Below are 6,625 nucleotides of genomic sequence, written 5' to 3' on the forward strand. Positions count from 1 at the left end.
CGCCACCAGCAATGATAAGAGATCCACAATACTGCACTTCTCTAGCTACACACACACACACACACACACACACACACACACACACACACACAGAGAGACAGACAAGCCCCCACAGTGACGTATACACACATGTACACAATCACACATATACACACAAAGACACACACACTCAGACATAATGACATGTTCAGACACACACACGCACATTCAGACACACACACACATACAAACACACACACACACATATAAAATCACACACACATACCTACATATTTAAAAACACATACAAAAACTGCACTCAGATACATGCAAACTCGGTCACACACTCAACAACACACACACAATGACACACACAATGACACAAACTCACACACACACACACACACACACCAACAAACGCATATTCAGACACATACACAAACATGCATAAACACGAAACAAATGCAGACACACACACACACACACACACACACACACACAAATTGACACAAAAAAACACACATATATACACTGATACACACACTCAGACATGAAGACATGCTCAGACACACTCACAATCACATATTTAGACACACACACACACACACACAGATACATGTACACACATGCTCATATAATGACATGCTTAGACACACTAACAAACACATTCAGACGAACACACACCACACACACACACACACACAATTTAAATCTCACACACTACACACTCAGATGCACACACACACACACACACACACACACACACATACCTACATATTTAAAAACATACACAAAATGCACTCAGATACACACAAACTCTCAAACACTCAACTGCACACACCACAACAACACAGACACACAGCAACCACCACATATTCAGACACACACACACACACACACACACACACACAGAGCAGGGTAAAGTTTATTGGCTGGCTGCAGTTCTGCTGCTGTTTCATTTGTCCTCCGTGACGCTCCGATGTTTCCCAGTTTCCACATTCAGTGTTTCTGGAGAACGTCCAGCTGCTGGCTTTGATTCTGCCGTAAAATCTTCTAAAACATCCAGAGTTTTGTCACTCGGGCCTCACAAACACACACACACACACACATTCTGCGTGTTTGACACAACAATCGCTCAAGTTGGAAAACCTGAACTTCAGCAAACGTTCGCTCTGCATTAGCCAATCGGGAGCTTGCTCTTGTAGGGGCGTGATTGTGACGTAGCGCCTGTTGTTGGTGTCCCGGGGGAAATCCTCTTGCAGACACTGACAACAGTTGATCACACTGGACTGGGCTCAGTCTGAAGCACCGCTGAATGCTTCCATCATCCAGGTTGAGTTTCTGGAGGAGTTGATGAGCTCACAGAGCTGCTGCACCTCTGAAAGGCTCAAGTGGACTCAGACACGGCTCCAAACAACTCTACTCTGTTTTTCAGCCTTCCTAAAGCACATGAACACAGCTACTCTCTCAAAAACATCCACACTAGCTATTTAGCAATAAAGCTAGCGTCCCCGGGCAGACAGAAGCCCCGCCCATGACACGAATCTGCGTCTACTGTGAAGCGAATTTGACGTGCAAATAACGTCCAAACTCAAAATGTTCGCTCGTCTATTTATGCGTGAATAGCGGGATTCATTTGCGTGTTCCGCGTCTGGGGTAAACACAGCATTCGTGAGGATTTTCAAAACAGGCTGACATCAGAAACAGAGCGAGCGAGCCTGATGTTCCTGCACTGTGAGCTGCTCAGCTAATGTTAACCTCAGTAATATTTATGTTATTTGCTCACTAAATTCCCCTCGTGTTGATTTTCGGGTGTCATTTCACCGTGGCTCTCTCATGTTCAGCTGCGTCCGCATACATCGACAGCCTTCATGACTGAAACGAAAAACACAGTTTTCTACAATCTGCCAATCTGCTGAAATATAATTGGGTAAAACTGGGAGTGGGCGGAGTTACACGGATCAAAACAAAGACAGACATTCCTGCACGGGATGCACATTTTCCAAAGAGAGTAACTGCAAACATATTACTGGACAAAAGTGTCACACTGTGGCCTCACAGCAAGAAGGATGCTGGTGTGAGTCCCAGCTGGGTCAGTGTGTGTTTCTGTGTGGAGTTTGCATGTTCTCCCTGTGTTGGCGTGGGTTTCCTTCAGGTCTATTATAATTTGTTATGTGTGTGTGTCAGTAGTTTTTGTGGTGTAAAATTATATAATTTTAACGTTTTTATAGTTTGACAGGAAGGACAGCCTTCATGAAAATATGAAGATCGAAAATTATTAATATTTTCTAATGTTGGGGTCATTTTAGTAAAACTAAACTTCGACATAAATAAATCTTGTTTAGGGTTGTTTTTCCTGATCTTAATATGACACACGAACCCGTAAGTCAACAGGAGGATTAGTTATCACACACATGCACCAAACAAAAGTCGACTTTGGGAGAAATCACGCAGAAACTCTCTCCAGCGATGAGGTCATATTAGTTTGATTAATCTCCGTGAGCACGAACAGCATTTGAGGAATTACAATGGCAGAAAATGAAGGAAAGCTGATTTTTTTCATGATCCATTCAGGCGGGCCGGCGAGGCATTGTTTGCAGCTGATTTGCGGGTTGTGGATTTGATGAGGACATGTTAATATCTACTGCTGAGAGCCGATAAGATCTTCATTAGTCTTAGCGAGCGCAGGGAGGTCTTATCGGCGGAGGACTGACGGCCAGATTAGAGCTTACACTTCACCGCCAGGCCCCAGGCTTTGTGACGGGGTCAACTTAATTTTGTTCCTCTGATATTAAAAACCTGTCTGAGATAAAGAGTTACTCTTATTAGCTGCCGAGAGATGGAGGAGGAGGAGGGAGCGCCAACTCTCTGTCCTCCAGGAATACAGAAACCACTTCCAGATGGACACACACACATCCGACTGTCTGTCGTGTTAAACGTCATTTCTGTGCAGGACGCAGTGGACATCACTCACGGGACACTGACCAATGCTTATAAAACTGGGCATGTGTGATATGCAATTGATACATATCAATAAGAGTAAGCTAATCAAAACTAGCCCAACAACTGATCAAATAGCCAATCAAAACTAGCCCAATCGCGAATCAAACTAGCCCAATTGTCAATCAAATAGCCAATCAAAACTAGTCCAATGGCCAATTAGTTCTAGTTCAACTAGCTTTATAGCCAATGAAAACTATCCCAACTAGTTCAATAGCCAATCAAATCGAGTCCAAAACTATCCAAATATCCAATCAAGCTAGCTCAAAATTAACTGAATGGCCAATCAAAACTAGCCCAAAACCTAGCCCAATGGCCAATCAAAACTAGCCCAAAACCTAGCCCAATGGCCAATCAAAACTAGCCCAAAACTAGCCCAATGGCCAATCAAAACTAGCCCAAAGCTAGCCCAATGGCCAATCAAAACTAGCCCAAAACTAGCCCAATGACCAATCAAAACTAGCCCAAAGCTAGCCCAATGGCCAATCAAAACTAGCCCAAAACTAGCCCAATGACCAATCAAAACTAGCCCAAAGCTAGCCCAATGGCCAATCAAAACTAGCTCAAAACCTAGCCCAATGGCCAATCAAAACTATCCCAAAACCTAGCCCAATAGCCAATCAAAATTAACCCATAACCTAGCCCAATGACCAATCAAAATTAACCCAAAACTAGCCCAATGACCAATCAAAACTAGCTCAAAACCTAGCCCAATGGCCAATCAAAACTAGCTCAAAACCTAGCCCAATGGCCAATCAAAACTAGCCCAAAACTAGCCCAATGACCAATCAAAACTAGCCCAAAGCTAGCCCAATGGCCAATCAAAACTATCCCAAAACCTAGCCCAATGACCAATCAAAACTAGCCCAAAACCTAGCCCAATAGCCAATCAAAATTAACCCAAAACCTAGCCCAATGACCAATCAAAACTAGCCCAAAACTAGCCCAATGACCAATCAAAACTAGCCCAAAACCTAGCCCAATGACCAATCAAAACTAGCCCAAAACCCATCCCTATGGCCAATCAAAACTAGCCCAAAACCTAGCATAATTGTCAATCCAAACTAAGCCCAAAACTAGCCCAATGGCCAATCAAAATAACCAATCAACTCAGCCCAAACTAGCCCAATAGCCAATTAAAACTAATTTAAAAACTATTCTAACTGTCAAATAAAACTAGCCCCATTGGCCAATCAAATAGCCAATCAAAACTAGTCCAATGGCCAATTAACTCTAGTTCAACTAGCTTAATAGCCAGTAAAAACTATCCCAACTAGTTCAATAGCCAATCAAATCGAGTCCAAAACTATCCAAATATCCAATCAAGCTAGCAAAAAATTAAAAACTAGCCCAAATCTAGCCCCATGGCAAAACAAAACTAGCCCAAAACTAGCCCAATGGCCAATCAAAACTAGCCCAAAACTAGCCCAATGGCCAATTAAAACTAGCCCAATGGCCAATCAAAACTAGCCCAAAACTAGCCCAATGGCCAATCAAAACTAGCCCAAAACTAGCCCAATGGCCAATCAAAACTAGCCCAATGGCCAATCAAAACTAGCCCAAAACTAGCCCAATGGCCAATCAAAACTAGCCCAAAACTAGCCCAATGGCCAATCAAAACTAGCCCAAAATCCGGCCCAATGGCCAATCAAAACTAGCCTCAAAACTAGCCCAATGGCCAATCAAAACTAGCCCAAAACCTAGCATCCAAAACTAGCCCCGAAACCAGTCCCAATGGCCAATCAAAACTAACCCTGAAACTAGCCTCAAAACTAGCCCAATGGCCAATCAAAACTAGCTCAAAAAAGACACTGGAAAAGAGACTGTTATTGACGTTTTAATGGTTGAAATAATGTATAAGAAATAATTTTACATGTTAAAAGTTGTTGGAAGAAAGATCAAGATTCTATAATCACAAGACAACAGAGGATGACTCATGAAATATGGAAGACAGCTAATATCTACAGCTATGGTTTACGCTGTATGTTTGTATATTGTCCACTCGACACACAACACCTGCACTTTGTGCCTCCGACTGTAATGTGATGATAACACTGGGCCTTTGTAAAGCAGCTATGGAACAATAAGTGTTGTGAACAGCGCTGTACACACATACTGACATCACAATGAGCTGAACAGCAGAGTCCACACGCTCCCGACTCCAACTAATATCTGCTGACGCAAAATCCACCTCCATTACACACACACACACACACACACACACACACACACACACACACACACACACACACACACACACACACACACACACACACACACACACTTCCAAATCAAGCTGAGTAAATTGGTCTTGAGTGACGTACAGAATGAGATTATTAAAACATTTGATATTTTCAACAAGGTGCAATAATTTGGGCCTGTTCTTATCCTTCAGGAGGATTCCCGGAGCGCTGACATTTTCCACACACTCCCTTCCACAGTTCAGCACACACTCCACCATCCTCAGAGGGAAGATTGATTGATGGATTGATGGATTGATTGATTGACGGATGGATTTGCTTATGTGTGTGAAATTTATTTTTATATTTATATATTTTATATAAGTTATAGATTTTTTTTTTTATATTAAATTTTTCATTTATTTTTTATTATATTTCATTTTAATAATTTATTCATTTAGATTTAATGTAATGTACTGTAACTGATTTATAGTATGTAAATTTATTTATTTATTTATTTATTTATTTATTTATTTATTTATTTATGTATTTAATTTGTTTTATTTAAATAAGTATTTATTTCATTATTTAATAACTTAATTGTTAGAATTTATAAATTAATTACTTTATTTATGTATGTATGTGTTTAAAGTGTAATGTTATTTATTTAGTTAGTTAAACTAAATTTAATAAAATAATGTATGTATTTTTAAATAAAATATAGCATATTTAACTATTTATTTAGACTTCATGTATTGAAATTTATTTTAATTTCATTTATTTAACTGACTTATCAGTCATGTATTCAATCATTTTCCTTCGACTTAGTCCCAGTTTTATCAGGGGTCTTCACAGTGGAATGAATCGCCACTAACTTATTGATAATAATGAAGTATTTAACGTATTTAATTATGAAGTTATTAGAACAATCAGTTTATTATTGTCATATATTTATGCAGTTATTTTATCTTTAAACAGATTAAATGTTGCTGTGTGCTGGAAAACAGTGAAGAGCTGAAGCAGAAGTGGATCTGCGTTCTGAGTGTGTGTGTGTGTGTGTGTGTGTGTGTTTCCTTCATTAAGGATGTGTTGTGTGTCCCGCAGGACGCCGTCAGGTGTGTGTGCTTGACCTGTTTTCATCTGAAGACTGTAATGTGTGCACATCTGCTGCCGAGTGTTCATTCTGTCGTTCTGCATTCCAACACTCGTCTCTGACAGTGTGTGTGTGTGTGTGTGTGTGTGTGTGTAACTCTTTTCTCCAGCTTGTGTTGATTTGCTCCTGTTATCCTAAAGCTAAAGCACATCAGCTGAATCTAGAACAGCAAAGATGAACTTATATATCAGATACGCTCAGTGCATAAGTGTGTGTGTGTGTGTGTGCGTGTGTGTGCGTGTGTGTGCGTGTGTGTGTGTGTGTGTGCATGCGTGTGTGCATGCATGTGTGTGCGTGTGTGCATGTGTGTGTG

At 40.7% G+C, this 6,625-nt stretch overlaps 1 protein-coding gene across 43 annotated transcripts in view; it reads right to left on the reverse strand.

Annotated features, from left to right (window-relative positions):
- The window catches only part of LOC100330629 (receptor-type tyrosine-protein phosphatase delta), a 334,931-nt gene that overhangs the window by 216,110 nt on the left and 112,196 nt on the right, over positions 1 to 6,625 (reverse strand). The gene's annotated exons all lie outside the window — the stretch shown is intronic.

Source organism: Danio rerio, chromosome 7, assembly GCF_049306965.1.
Source record: "Danio rerio strain Tuebingen ecotype United States chromosome 7, GRCz12tu, whole genome shotgun sequence".
In the NCBI taxonomy this organism is placed as follows: domain Eukaryota; kingdom Metazoa; phylum Chordata; class Actinopteri; order Cypriniformes; family Danionidae; genus Danio; species Danio rerio.